At 48.9% G+C, this 15,804-nt stretch overlaps 1 long non-coding RNA gene across 1 annotated transcript; it reads left to right on the top strand.

Annotated features, from left to right (window-relative positions):
• Positions 1-440: 440 nt before the first annotated feature.
• On the top strand, positions 441-10,582 carry LOC140403347 (uncharacterized). The gene is made up of 2 exons (XR_011938283.1): positions 441-665; positions 5,908-10,582. It is a non-coding gene; the product is annotated as an uncharacterized lncRNA (long non-coding RNA).
• Positions 10,583-15,804: the final 5,222 nt, after the last annotated feature.

The raw sequence follows: 15,804 nt of genomic DNA, 5'->3' as shown, positions 1-15,804 counted from the left end.
TGGTCTGGGATTTGAGACGGGGAGGTGGTCCTGGGATTTGAGGTGGGGAGGGTCCTGGGATTTGAGGCGGGGAGGGTGATCCTGGGATTTGAGGCGGGGAGGGTCCTGGGATTTGAGGTGGGGAGGGTCCCTGGGGTTTGAGACGGGGAGGGTCCTGGGATTTGTGACGAGGAGGGTGGTCCTGGGATTTGAGGGATGGTTAAAATGCAGAGGAAGTGGCGGAGTTTGTCGATCAGGTGGATAGCTCAGAGGAGTAATGGAGTTTGAAGGGATCGTGTTGCGGAAGGTGATGAAGAAACTGTGAAAGGACGAGAATTCAAACCAGAATTGAGAGTGGAGGCTTCATGGGAAGCGACAGAGCTTGTTCTCCTGCCACCTGTGCTGTTCCATCTCTCTAATGAATGTGTATCCCATTTCTCTCTCTCTCTCTCTCAGGCCACTCTCACCCTGCTCCTTGACCACCTCAGCCTGGTGGCCTCTCTACAAGAGTCCAACAAAATGACGTGTCAGAACCTGGCTGTCTGCTTTGGGCGGTACTCCTGGGTCAGAAGCAGGAATCTTCTCAGCCAGGCGCCCGAACCTTTTCTCATTCCAAGGAGCTCGCCAATGCCCTGGATTTCAGATGCACATTGAGGTTTTACACTACCTGCTGCAGCTGTGGCCTAGTAAGTACAGGGGTCAGGCCATCGATGCACTTTGATACCAATCCATGCTTGTAAGAATTTCAAAGGTTTTTATAATCAAAATCAATCAGCTCCAACACCCACATAATGACTGACTCACTTTCAATTCTTCCAAGGCATGTGGGCGTCCCCGGCTGGGCCAGCATTTATTGTCCATCCCTAATTGCCCTTGACCTGAGGGGCTAGTTTGGCCATTTCGGAGGGGCATTTAAGAGTCAAATACATCGCTGTGGGTCTGGAGTCACATGTAGGCCAGACCGGGTAAGGACGGCAGATTTCCTTCCCTCAAGGACATTAGTGAACCAGACGGGTTTTTACGACAACGTTTACAGGATGTTTTGGTCACCAAGGATGTTTTTGGAGCGCATTCTGGGGAAGGTGGGACCTGTACAAGCAGGACGGGTTGCATCTGAACAGAGGGGCACCAATATCCTGGGAGGGAGGTTTTCTAGTACTCTTCGGGAGGGTTTAAACTAATTTGGCAGGGGAATGGGAATCGGATTTGTAGTCCAGCAACTAAGGTAGCCGATATTCAGGACGCCAAAGCGTGTAATGCGGCAGTGGGGAAGGGAACACTGACAAAGGAGGAGTACTTGCAGGCACGGAGATGGGTTGAAGTGTGTATACTTCAACGCAAGAGCAAGCATCAGGAATAAGGTGGGTGAACTTAAGGCATGGATCCGGTACTTGGGACGACGATGTGGTGGCCATCACGGAAACTTGGATAGAAGAGGGGCAGAAATGGTTGTTGGAGGTCCCTGGTTATAGATGTTTCAATAAGATTAGGGAGGGTGGTAAAAGAGGTGGGGGGGTGGCTTTATTAATTAGAGATAGTATAACAGCTGAAGAAAGGCAGTTCGAGGAGTATCACCCTATTGAGGTAGTATGGGTTGAAGTCAGAAATAGGAAAGGAACAGTCACCTTGTTAGGAGTTTTCTATAGGCCCCCCCAACAGTAGCAGAGATGTGGAGGAACAGATTGGGAAACAGATTTTGGAAAGGTGCAGAAGTCATAGGGTAGTAGTCATGGGCGACTTTAACTTCCCAAATATTGAGTGGAAACTCTTCAGATCAAATAGTTTGGATGGGGTGGTGTTTGTGCAGTGTGTCCAGGAAGCTTTTCTAACACAGTATGTAGATTGTCCGACCAGAGGAGGGGCAATATTGGATTTAGTACTGGGTAATGAGCCAGGGCAAGTGATAGATTTGTTAGTGGGGGAGCATTTTGGAGATAGTGACCACAATTCTGTGACTTTCACTTTAGTAATGGAGAGGGATAGGTACGTGCAACAGGGCAAGGTTTACAATTGGGGGAAGGGTAAATACGATGTTGTCAGACAAGAATTGAAGTGCATAAGTTGGGAACATAGGCTGGCAGGGAAGGACACAAGTGAAATGTGGAACTTGTTCAAGGAACAGGTGCTACGTGTCCTTGATATGTATGTCCCTGTCAGGCAGGGAAGAGATGGTCGAGTGAGGGAACCATGGTTGACAAGAGAGGTTGAATGTCTTGTTAAGAGGAAAAAGGTGACTTATGTAAGGCTGAGGAAACAAGGTTCAGACAGGGCATTGGAGGGATACAAGATAGCCAGGAGGGAACTGAAGAAAGGGATTAGGAGAGCTAAGAGAGGGCATGAACAATCTTTGGCGGGTAGGATCAAGGAAAACCCCAAGGCCTTTTACACATATGTGAGAAATATGAGAATGACTAGAGCGAGGGTAGGTCCGATCAAGGACAGTAGCGGGAGATTGTGTATTGAGTCTGAAGAGATAGGAGAGGTCTTGAACGAGTACTTTTCTTCTGTAATCACAAATGAGAGGGGCGATATTGTTGGAGAGGACAGTGTGAAACAGATTGGTAAGCTCGAGGAAATACTTGTTAGGAAGGAAGATGTGTTGGAAACTTGGATAGAAGTTTGAAAAACTTGAGGATAGACAAGTCCCCCGGGCCTGACGGGATATATCCAAGGATTCTATGGGAAGCAAGAGATGAAATTGCAGAGCCGTTGGCAATGATCTTTTCGTCCTCACTGTCAACAGGGGTGGTACCAGGGGATTGGAGAGTGGCGAATGTCGTGCCCCTGTTCAAAAAAGGGACTAGGGATAACCCTGGGAATTACAGGCCAGTTAGTCTTACTTCGGTGGTAGGCAAAGTAATGGAAAGGGTACTGAAGGATAGGATTTCTGAGCATCTGGAAAGACACTGCTTGATTAGGGATAGTCAGCACGGATTTGTGAGGGGAAGGTCTTGCCTTACAAATCTTATTGAATTCTTTGAGGAGGTGACCAAGCATGTGGATGAAGGTAAAGCAGTGGATGTAGTGTACATGGATTTTAGTAAGGCATTTGATAAAGTTCCCCATGGTAGGCTTATGCAGAAAGTAAGGAGGCATGGGATAGTGGGAAATTTGGCCAGTTGGATAACGAACTGGCTAACCGATAGAAGTCAGAGAGTGGTGGTGGATGGCAAATATTCAGCCTGGATCCCAGTTACCAGTGGTGTACCGCAGGGATCAGTTCTGGGTCCTCTGCTGTTTGTGATTTTCATTAATGACTTGGATGAGGGAGTTGAAGGGTGGGTCAGTAAATTTGCAGACGATACGAAGATTGGTGGAGTTGTGGATAGTAAGGAGGGCTGTTGTCGGCTGCAAAGAGACATAGATAGGATGCAGAGCTGGGCTGAGAAGTGGCAGATGGAGTTTAACCCTGAAAAGTGTGAGGTTGTCCATTTTGGAAGGACAAATATGAATGCGGAATACAGGGTTAACGGTAGAGTTCTTGGCAATGTGGAGGAGCAGAGAGATCTTGGGGTCTATGTTCATACATCTTTGAAAGTTGCCACTCAAGTGGATAGAGCTGTGAAGAAGGCCTATGGTGTGCTCACGTTCATTAACAGAGGGATTGAATTTAAGAGCCGTGAGGTGATGATGCAGCTGTACAAAACTTTGGTAAGGCCACATTTGGAGTACTGTGTACAGTTCTGGTCACCTCATTTTAGGAAGGATGTGGAAGCTTTGGAAAAGGTGCAAAGAAGATTTACCAGGATGTTGCCTGGAATGGAGAGTAGGTCTTACGAGGAAAGGTTGAGGGTGCTAGGCCTTTTCTCATTAGAATGGAGAAGGATGAGGGGCGACTTAATAGAGGTTTATAAGATGATCAGGGGAATAGATAGAGTAGACAGTCAGAGACTTTTTCCCCGGGTGGAACAAACCATTACAAGGGGACATAAATTTAAGGTGAAAGGTGGAAGATATAGGAGGGATATCAGAGGTAGGTTCTTTACCCAGAGAGTAGTGGGGGCATGGAATGCATTGCCTGTGGAAGTAGTTGAGTCGGAAACATTAGGGACCTTCAAGCAGCTATTGGATAGGTATATGGATTACAGTAAAATGATAGTGTAGATTTACTTGTTCTCAAGGGCAGCACGGTAGCATTGTGGATAGCACAATTGCTTCACAGCTCCAGGGTCCCAGGTTCGATTCCGGCTTGGGTCACTGTCTGTGCGGAGTCTGCACGTCCTCCCCGTGTCTGCGTGGGTTTCCTCCGGGTGCTCCGGTTTCCTCCCACAGTCCAAAGATGTGCGGGTTAGGTGAATTGGCCAATGATAAATTGCCCTTAATGTCCAAATTGCCCTTGGTGTTGGGTGGAAGTGTTGAATTTGGGTAGGGTGCTCTTTCCAAGAGCCGGTGCAGACTCAAAGGGCCGAATGGCCTCCTTCTGCACTGTAAATTCAATGTTAATCTATGATTAATCTAGGACAAAGGTTCGGCACAACATCGTGGGCCGAAGGGCCTGTTCTGTGCTGTATTTTTCTATGTTCTATTACTGAGACGGTCTTTTACCTCCCACACGTATTAATTCAGTTTAAATCTGGAGTATTCGCCCTTTGGTTACAGGTCTGGCGACATGAGCACCACACCACTGTCCCCACGATGGCAACTCAGAAAGTCCACCCTGAGTTCACTCGTGTTCACCCAAGGCTATCACCATTGGTCTTGAATGTCTTATTTTTGCAGGGACGGATTTATCAGTGTCCCTGCTCCTTGGGATTTCTCCTTGCCTGCACTTTGACAGGGACAGTGTAGAGGGAGCTTTACTCTGTATCTAACCCCGTGCTGTACCTGTCCTGGGAGTGTTTGATGGGGACAGAGTAGAGGGAGCTTTACTCTGTATCTAACCCCGTGCTGTACCTGTCCTGGGAGTGTTTGATGGGGACAGTGTAGAGGGAGCTTTACTCTGTATCTAACCCCGTGCTGTACCTGTCCTGGGAGTGTTTGATGGGGACAGTGTCGAGGGAGCTTTACTCTGTATCTAACCCCATGCTGTACCTCTCATGGGAGTGTTTGATGGGGACAGTGTAGAGGGAGCTTTACTCTGTATCTAACCCCGTGCTGTTCCTGTCCTGGGAGTGTTTGATGGGGACAGTGTAGAGGGAGCTTTACTCTGTATCTAACCCCGTGCTGTACCTGTCCTGGGAGTGTTTGATGGGGACAGTGTAGAGGGAGCTTTACTTTGTATCTAACACCGTGCTGTAGCTGTCCAGGGAGTGTTTGATGGGGGACAATGTAGAGGGAGCTTTACTCTGTATCTAACCCCATGCTGTACCTGTCCTGGGAGTGTTTGATGGGGACAGAGTAGAGGGAGCTTTACTTTGTATCTAATACCGTGCTGTAGCTGTCCAGGGAGTGTTTGATGGGGGACAGAGTAGAGGGAGCTTTACTCTGTATCTAACCTCGTGCTGTACCTGTCCTGGGAGTGTTTGATGGGGACAGTATAGAGGGAGCTTTACTCTGTATCTAGCCCCGTGCTGTACCTGTCCTGGGAGTGTTTGATGGGGACAGTGTAGAGGGAGCTTTACTCTGTATCTAACCCCGTGCTGTACCTGTCCTGGGAGTGTTTGATGGGGACAGTGTAGAGGGAGCTTTACTGTGTGTGTGTGAGTGTGTTTGTTTGTTTGTGTGTGTATGTATGTATGTATGTCTGTGTGTGAGTGTGTTTGTTTGTTTGTGTGTGTATGTATGTATGTCTGTGTGTGAGTGTGTTTGTTTGTTTGTATGTGTATGTATGTATGTCTGTGTGTGAGTGTGTATGTATGTCTGTGTGTGAGTGTGTATGTGTGTGTGTGTGTGTGTGTGGAGGGTAACCACCAGCGCATCCCTGTTGGGCCGAACGACCTATTTTGCAGCAGATTTGTCCCTCTATTTCTCCATTTTGTCTCTGTGCAGGCGACCGAGTCCGAGTCAGACGGGACAGATTGTTGGAGCAGTCACAGCCCACCGGCTGCCTGGCCCTCAGGCGGCAGGCGCCAAGCGTGCCGCCCGCATCCGCCGAGGAGGTGGTGTGCCGGAACCGCGTGGGGCGTGCCGCCAGCTCATCCCGCAACCGTCACGCCGGTGACTGGAGCAGCTGTGGCCGGAGTTACCTGGGGTCTGGCGGAGAGCGGGTGGTGGCCGATCGCGTCCAGGTGCCAGCCCTGAGCCTGGGCATTTTGGACGGGCAGGAGCCCGGCGAAGGACAAGGCGGCGGCCCGTATCCCGGCGACGACCTTGGCGGTGGCGGCGAGCTGGACTTTGAGTCGCCTTTCACCGGGCGGCCGAAGGACTTTGACAGCCTGATTGCCGATATCGAGCGGGAGCTGGCAAAGAAAATAATTTTCCTCTGAGTCTCAGGCCTGGTCGCCAATGACTCTGAGCAACATGGTCGTGAACCCTCCCGGCCTGTGCCGAGGCCCCGGTGCCTGGTCCGCTACACCTTGATGCCAACCGGTGCCATGCCCGACGAAGGCTGTCCCAATCCTCAGTCACCCAACTCGCTTGTGCAATGCCTCCGACCGCTCCCTTTCACCCTCACCCTCCCAACCCCTCAGCCCTTCAATGTAATGGAGGAAACACACACACAGCACCCTCCCCCGCAGATCGATTCAGACTCCGGGTAAAGCCGCCTCGCGTTCAATTGCCAAAGATAGCCCAAAGCAGGGTCAAGATAGGGTCAGCCAAAGAGCCCACTCTCTGCCGCCACCCGCTGGTTGTCCTCTCACCCCTCGCCTCTACACCAGCCGGATTTCTCTACCACCCCCAGGGATAACGGTTAAGATTCCAACTCCCGTACGGTGCCTGGAGCGTTCCTGCCCTTGCCAGGGGAGGAGGAGAAATGACCCCGCCCGAAGGGTTGTGAGTCTTTGCAAATCTCCGACCCGGAGGGCCGTGGGTGCTCCCATCGCTGAATAGATTCACGGCTGGGTCGGAGGGATTGTTGGTCCCTCGGGGAATTCAGGGATACGGGGAGCGGGGGCAGGAAAATGGGAGTTGAAGCCCCATATCGCCCATGATGGTATTGAATGGCGGAGCAAGCTCGGTGGGCCGAACCTGTTCTTATTTCACCTTCTTTGTTATCCAGTCTGTTCCTACTCCCCTTATTGTGGACCTCTCCCAATGGGGGATGGGGGTGGGTGGGGTCTTCCCTGCGCCAAGCTTCAGTTTCCAAAGATGCCGAATGACCATTCCATTTGGCCTTAGTCGTCATGGAAACAATTGGGATAGCGCGCCAACATTGTTCAAGAATCACCAAGTGCCTTAAACCCCTGCGTTCAATTGTTCAGTGTGTGTAGTAGTGACCAGGCCGGGCACGGTGGTCTTAGCCATACTGGATGGCGCGACGCGGGACAAGCAGCAGGTGGATTGGTAAAGTCCTTGGGCAGCGGCAGGAGTTGGATTGATGTAAGCCTTCTCCAGGAGCTCTGTTGCCGCAAACCCCCTCCTTATGTGAGGGGATTGGCGGGGGTGGGGGGGGGGGTGGTTCTCAGTACTGGGGGCCAGGGGTGTTGGGTTGGTCGGAGGGTAGCCAAGGTGATAAACCCCCGGAAAACTGTTAATTGCACTTTTCGACTGGATCTGAGATCCATTGACTTTCATCAAACCCTGAGCCAGCGAGAAACTCTGTAGATCGTCCTCAAGACAGAGCTTTGTTGGCCAACGATTTGGAAATCTTTCGCCGCACTTGTTAATGAGTATTGAGGCGCCCCGGGCTGGGGGTCGCATGGGGTCAATGACCTGGGAAAGGCCAGATGTCAGGATCCTGATGGTTAACCCCCCCCCTGGGTGCAGTTAGGTTTATGCAGCCCGAGAGCCAGTACAGATCAAATCAATCTATCCTGCATCTTTGACCTTAATTTATGCCAACTAGGTGATCGGTCTTTTTTCAACAGGGTTGCTAAACTCTGCCACGTTAAGAGCTCACCATTAACCGGATCCGTCATCACCACAGGCTGGACTAAACGTGCCGCCATTTGTATGAAGATCCGTCAGGCCGTTTGAAAGCTGGTGGACATCGCCGAACATTTTGTGTCAAGTTAGTGTCTTTGCGACAAGATGTCATTCCAAATCTCACATGCCGGGCCCATCCCAATCCTCCTTCCCATGCCACCCCCATCCGCCGTTCCAGACCTCCCATGATGTGACCTGCCCTCCCCTCCCATGCCATTCCCTCCCCTTCTCACTCTCCAAGAGGTTGGTGGACCATGGGCACTGAAGACAAGGAAGCAAAGGTGTGCCAGGTATCACCCACCCAATCAGCCATCAGCCAACCAGAAAATCCAGGCAGGCAAAAGGTGTTATTACTAGAAATTAGCTGATATTTGGCGTATGGTTATGGATATGGACGGCACAGTGGTTAGCACTACTGCCTCACAGCGGCTGGGACCTGGGTTCAATTCCGAGTTTGCACTTTCTCCCCGTGTCGACGTGCGTTTCCTCCGGGTGCTCCGGTTTCCTCCCACAGTCCAAAGATTAGGTTAGGTGGATTGGCCATGCTAAATTGCCCCTTAGCATCCAATGATGTGGAGGTTAGGCGGGGTTACGGGAATAGAACAGGGGAGTGTGCCTAGGTAGGGCGCCCTTTCAGAGGGTCGGGGCAGACTGGATGGGCCGAATGTCCTCCTTCTGCATCGCAGGGATTCTATGGTAGTAAGTATTCAGGAACGTTACACGACCTCCCCAAGCCACTTTGCGAGATGAGGGCGTATTCATTGTGAAAACGGGGAGTGTCACCTGAAACTAAAACTGGAGGATTGTTCAACAGCAGGGAGAGGATCAGCTGAGTGTTTGTTCTGGGATTAAACCCAAAGCCCCAGGCTCATCCCTAACTTTCACCTGGACCCCCTGTCAGCCAGCTGGGAAAAGTAGGCACAACGTCAGCTACAATTGGTACCCTTCATGGAGGATCCCGGAAATAGACGTCAAAACCCAAAGTATTTTGCAGACAGACAATCCAAGTATTATGTGCGGAGTGTGGGAGATCAGTATTAGATCGGATTGCAAATTGCTGGGTCATCTATTCTGGTCAATGCATTCCATGGTTGAGTGTTTTGTGCTCTCTGTATGTATCTCACTGTGTCTCTTTCACTCTCTCCCACTCTGTCTCTCTCGCTGTCTGTCTCCTTTGATCTCTGTCTCTCTGTCTGTCTCTCTCGCTCTCTGTCTCTCTCTCTCTATCCCCCTCTGTCTCCCTCTCTCTGTCTCTCTATCACCCTGTAGCTCCCTCTCTCTGTCCATCGCGCTCTCTGTCTCTCTCACAGTCTCTGTCTCGCTCTCTTTCTCTATTGTTCTCTCTGTCTCTCTCCCCCTCTCTGACTCTCTCGCTTTCTCTGTCTCTTCCCCCTCTCTGCCTCCCTCACTCGCTGTCTCCCCCTCTCTCTGTGTCTCTCTTGCTCTCTGTTCCCCCCATCCCCCCTATCTCTCCCTCTGTCTCTGTCACGGTCTCTCTCCCTTGCTCTCTCTACCCTTGTCTCTCTCGCTTTCTCTATCAGTCTCTCCCTCTTTTTCCTTCATTCTCTCTGTGTCTCACGATCTCTCTTCCCCTGTCTCTCTCGCTTTCTCTATCAGTCTCCCCCTCTCTTTTTCCTTCATTCTCTCTGTGTCTCTCTCATGATCTCTGTCTGTCTCTCCCTCTGTCTCTCCTCCTCTCCTCATTCTCTCTGCCTCTTCTCGCTCTCTATCTCTCTCACTCTCTCGCTCCTTCAGCTTCTGGGCAACCTCAGAAGTTGAACTTGTATTTGCTAGTTGTCGACCCCTGACTGTTGCAGCAGTTTGGGTGGAGGAGGTTTGGGGGGGGGGGTCAGTGAGTGCAGTGGGGCATTTGAGTGCGAGTGTTGAGTAGCAATGAGTTCCTGGGTTCCTACCAGACCAGTGTCTGACCAACTTAACTGACACCCACGAGAAGCTGGGAACAGAGAACCAGGGCCTGCTTGTGACTGAATAACTCAAATCCCGTTATCCCATGGGATTTGGGGATTCCAAACCAGTGTTTTAAGGATGGCATTGTACGATTCCATCCATTTTAATCAGTGTGCAATCAACATAACTTTTTTATATTTTTATATGAATTTATATAGTTACGGTGAGAAATGAATATAAAACTACAGGTTTGAAAGATTTTTGCCTTAATTTCAGCTGCACTTCTCAATGGCAATTTTGAGATATTTCAGTATTAAAAGACATGGGTGTGAATGAATGCTCCTGAGACTTGGGGGTCACCAGGAGAACATTTGCAATTCGCGCACATGATGTGAAATAGATTGAGAACTTATCTTGTACAAGTGACTATTTTTTAAAGAAAAACTTTATTTAAGTTTCACGTTTATTTTGTCAATCTACAATTTTAGAAAGCTCTGACTGTATATTTGTGGTGATACTTTGGAGCTCTTTGAGTCACGTTTCTCTGCTCTTGTTTGACAATATATTTATACAGTATTATCTGCAGGGTTGCTATGAGACCAAACCACAGCACAGACGCAGAGCACGAGGTTGAGGGGTTATGTGTTTTTTCCCAGAAATATTTGATCCAAAACTGATAACAGCCCGGATACCCTGCTCTCTAATAAACTTTAACACTTTGCTCCAATAATGTGATTGTTCCTCATTTTGCATGTGTTAATACTTGATCAGCAACACACTGGCACCAGGCAACGGCCACCCAGAAAGAGAATCTAACCACCGCCCCCTTGACATTCAATGGCACCACCATCCCCGTATCCCTCAGCGTGACCATTGACCAGAAACCGAACTGGACCTTAGAGCTGAGATGAGGATGAACTACTTCTCACAGAGCGTGGTGAGTTTGTGGAACTCCTCGCTGCTCCATAGTGGAATGTGAGTCATTGGAATTTGAGAAGGCTTCAAGAAGGAGATAGATATATTTCTGATTTTAAAAAAGGGTTAAAGGGTAGGGAGGTGGATTTGAGACCAGGAAGAGATCAGCCATGATTTGATTGAGTGGTGGAGCAGGCTCGAAGGGCTGGATTAGCCTCCTTCTGCTCCTAATTCCTATGTTCCAGTCGTATAAATATTGTGGCTACAAGAGCAGGTCAAAGGCTGGGAATCCTGACAAAGCAGCCCTGCCTGATTGGACCCCCATCCACAAACCTGCACCACCGACGCACAGTGGCAGCCGTGTGTGTACCATCTACAAAACGCACTGCAGGAGCTCACTAAACTTCCTTCGACAACACCTTCCAAACCTGCCACCTTTACTACCTCCAAGGACAAGGGCAGCAGATACCTGGGAACCCCACCACCTGGAGGTTCCTCTCCAAGTCCCTCACCACCCCGACTTGGGAAATATATCGGCCGTTCCTTCACTGCCGCTGGGTCTAAATCATGAAACCTCTTCCCTAACAGCAGCGTGAGTGCAGGGCCAGCGAGATAAGTCATGAGCCCAGGTGCTGCTCTTTCTGGACCTCTTATACTGCACCCGCCCATCGCTCCCCCCATTTAACTCCTGCCCCCAATCATGCATTATTTTCCCCCTTTCCACAGGTTCACTAAACAATCACAAAGGCCCCAGTAAAAGGATAATGGCCCATTGTTGGCATCTGCTGATAAAACATCGTCCAATATGTGTAGTATTGGTTGGTAATATTAGGAGCAGCAATGATTTACTTTAACAGCATCGTGCAATATTGTTAATTTGACAGGAAAATATCCCATTAGTTATTTAGTACACTGCAGATGATAACGCCGATCTCTGTGTCAGTCTCAGCTCTCATGAACACGTTCTGCGCATTGCATCTCATGGACGTGGTGACAGGAAATTAATATTTGCAGCCCTGGTAAACTGCACAAGAAGAAGTAGAAGACTTTATTCTGCCTGGGTGCATGACAATTATTCAATATAATTATTACATATAAGGGGTGTCATTGGATTCTATTCTATCAGTAATCTCACAGGGTAGGAAGAGCAAATGACACGTCAGCAACAGAGTGGCATGATTGAACAACATAGGTCTTCACTGTCAGTGAGAAGCGTTGGAGCCTTCATGTGTCTCTGTGTGACATAACCTTTAAGAGGCCAGAGCACAAAGACTGGATGGTTTACAGCTGAGTCTGTTTTATTGATCAGCAAGTCTGCAGATTCGAATAATTTCCCATACTGACAATGCTACACAACTTTATCACGATATATAATTCCGCCACAGACTCATAGAAGCATCAAGAATGAGATAATGGTAAGTACACAAAAGGGCAAGGTTGAAGTCAATGGAGAAGGCTCTTGTCCAACGTAAAACTGGTGAGTGATTCACTGTGAGCACATTGTACACTCCCGTCTTAGCAATCTCACCCAACAAAGCCTCCTCACGGTAAACTTCCATTCGCAACAAAATAAACAGAACCCCGGCCATGACTCCAACCTCTGTTCACGCGATAATTATGAATAACAAAGGCCAGCCAGCCCAGCTAATCTCATCCATCCCAGAATTAGACCATTAGGAGCAGGTGTAGGCCTCAAGCCTGTTCTGCCATTTGATAACTGCCCACATTATCCCAGTGACTACAGTAAAGTATTTAAACAGCTGTAAAGTGATCTGAGGCATTGCGAAAGGTGTGTATAAATGTTGGTTGTGCTTTTCTTTCGTTACACTTGCATGCAGTAGGCAGAGTGACAAGCAATGGTGAAATTGGAAGGCCAATGCTGATTCTCTAAGGATAATTAAACACAGACCAATCACTTGATGTTAGGAAATCACTACATTTTGTCATTGGACCATTAATCCAGAGACCCAGAACTAATGCTCTGCGGACCCGTGGTTCAAATCCCACCATGGCAGATGGCGAACTTTGAATTCCATAAAAATCCGGAATTGAAAGTCGAATGGTGATGACCATTGTCAACTGCTGTGAAAAAACTATCTGGTTCACTCCAGGGAGGGAAATCTGCCGTCCTTACCCTGGTCTGGCCGACATGTGACTCCAGACCCACAGCAACATACTTGACTCTCAAATGTCCCCGGAGGGCAGTTCGGGAGGGAAAATGACTGCCGACCCCTGTGATGCCCGTAAATGGTGCCAACCCATAATATACCACAAATGCTCCTTTTACATTAATGGTATTATCTTCAGGATTTGTGGAATTGATACAAGGTAGAAAAGTTCACTTAACTCAAGAACTGGATAGTCCTCCCCCCACAACCCCCCTCCAGAAGCTATCATACAAATTGTACTCTGTGAATTTGCAGCCTAAAATGGAAGATTAATTAATAAATAAGAAACAACAACAACAAAATTGACAACAATACCCTGAGAGAAATCATTTCGAGAAGTACTTAAGTCACAGGATTGAGTTTCAAGATGTCTTTCTCTGGGATTTCAATGGATTCCTTTTGCTGAAGTTAACAATGGGATACTTGGGAATCCTCATGACAGAGAAATGTTCATCCGACCGTCAGTATGACCACCTTCCGCAAGACTCAACCTTGTTGAAGTTGTACAAGACGTTAGTAAGGCCACACATGGAATACTGTTCAGTTCTGGTCACCCTATTCTTGGAAGGATATTGTTAAACTAGAAAGAGTGCAGAAGAGATTTGCGAGGATGCTATCAGGACTTGATGGTCTGAGCTATCGGGAGAGGCTGGATAGGCTGGGACATTTTTCCCTGGAGCGTAGGAGGCTTAGGGGTTATCTTATCGAGGTCTCTAAAATAATGAGGGGCATAGATAAGGTAGATGGTCAACATCTTTTCCCAAAGGTAGTGGAGTCTAGAACTAGAGGGCATAGGTGAGAAGGGAGAGATACAAGAGAGACCAGTGGGGAAATGCCTTCACACACAGGGTGGTGAGCATCTGGAACGAGCTGCCAGAGGCAGTGGTCGAGGCGGGTACAATTTTTCCTTTAAAAAAAGTTACGTGGGCAGGGTGGGTATAGCGAGGTAGGGGCCAAATGCAGGCAAGTGGGACTAGCTTAATGGTAGAACCTGGGCGGCACGGACAAGCTGGGCCGAAAGGCCTGTTTCCATGCTGTAAACCTCTACGACTCTATGACTAAGACTCGAAACAGGTTGGTGTAGGGCCTGGGATGGAGCAGAGATTTGTGAAACCTTTCTTCAAACAATCTCCTCGCGGCAAACGGATTTCATTCCTTAGACTTTGCAAAAGTAATAAAATGGGCATTAGCGAGTCAATACCCTGCCTTGCATCAGTCCTGTCTTTTAGTTCCTTACATTTAATCCAGAACCTATCTATAAGACATAGGAGCGTAATTCAGCCCATCGATTTTGCTCCGTCATTTGCTCATGACTGACCTGTTTCGCATCCCCATTCCCTCCATAACCCCTGATCCCCTTATTAATCAAATTTATTTTGATGAGGCGCAAGATTCTCGAGTCTCTGGTACATTCACAAAGCGCGGGATCAGAACTATATCTTCTGTCGGGCAGAATAAACTTTAGACTGCTATTCCTATACTGGTTTAAATTCAAAAGAGATTCGAGAAGTGTACAGTGTTTAATTTTGTGGTACGTTAACCGTGATACCCCAATCTCAGCCCTAACCCCCCGCCCCCCAAACCTCCCCCCATTCTGCCCCCTCAATATCCCCCCACCTATCTCCCCAAATACTGCCCTAGCCTCCCTCCCAAACCAGCAACCTACCCACACCCCCACCCTCGCATCGTTACCCACTCAATCTCCCCTACCCCATCCCGCCAAACCCTGACCCAAACTCCCCCAACCTTCCCCTCCTTATCCCCTCAATCTCCCCATCCTCATCCCTCCAAACCCCACCTCAAACCTCCCTCACAGTACCCCACCCTACCAGCCATCCCAAACCACCCAACGTCCCTCACACCCGAACCCCTCAATCTCCACTGAGCCCAGTCCTACAAACTTTACCCCAACATCCCTCCCAAACTAACGACTGCCCCACCTCCCACCTCACACCCCCAACCCTCCACAACCGCTCCACACTCTACGTCTTCAATCTCCCCATCCCCATACCCCAAACCTCCCCCCACTCGCCCCGCAACCGCAACCTCCACCCACCCTAACCACCCTTTGATCTCCCCTCACCCCATCCTCCAACCTCCATCTCACCTCACCCCACCCAAGCAATTGGAATTGGCTGTAAGAGAATTAAAGATGTCACTTACCCTGTTTCAGGCAGCAACAACCCTCAATTGAACGTACTGCCTTCCGGCCTTCGTGCAGCTTTGTGGTTTTCCGGCGGGTTTTCCAAAATGAAATCTGAGTCACAGAAGGTGCCGGAAGGTTTGAAGCAGTTCATAGTCCCGATCTCTGTTCAAAGCTGCTCTTTCAGGGCTGAAGCTTGTCCATCTAAAACACTGGGCTCGGTCCACCCCAAGACCCCGGGAACCAGTGTCCTGCATTGTCTGCACCCCTTTCACCTGCGTCCCTGTGCGGGCGTACCTACACCACAGGGACAGCAGCCATTCAAGAAGATGGCTCACCATCACCACATTCTCTTTGAACTGGACAATAACCATTACGTCCTGTGGAAGAATAGAGGAAAAATAATCTCGGTAATTGGTACGGCAACAAATGTTATTTTGAAATATAAATGACCACATAACCTAACATTCACTCAAACACACACTCACTCAAACACTCACTCACTCACACACAGTCACTCAAACACTCACTCACTCAAACACTCACTCACTCAAACACACACTCACTCACTCACACACTTACTCACTCAAACACACTCACTCAAACACTTACTCAAACACTCACTCAAACACTCACTCACTCAAACACACTCACTCAGAATCACTCACTCAAACACTCACTCACTCAAAGACTCACTCAAACATTCACTCAAACACAAACACACAC

The sequence above is a fragment of the Scyliorhinus torazame genome, chromosome 27 (assembly GCF_047496885.1).
Source record: "Scyliorhinus torazame isolate Kashiwa2021f chromosome 27, sScyTor2.1, whole genome shotgun sequence".
Lineage (NCBI taxonomy): Eukaryota > Metazoa > Chordata > Chondrichthyes > Carcharhiniformes > Scyliorhinidae > Scyliorhinus > Scyliorhinus torazame.
This window is presented reverse-complemented; position numbering and strand designations above follow the sequence as displayed.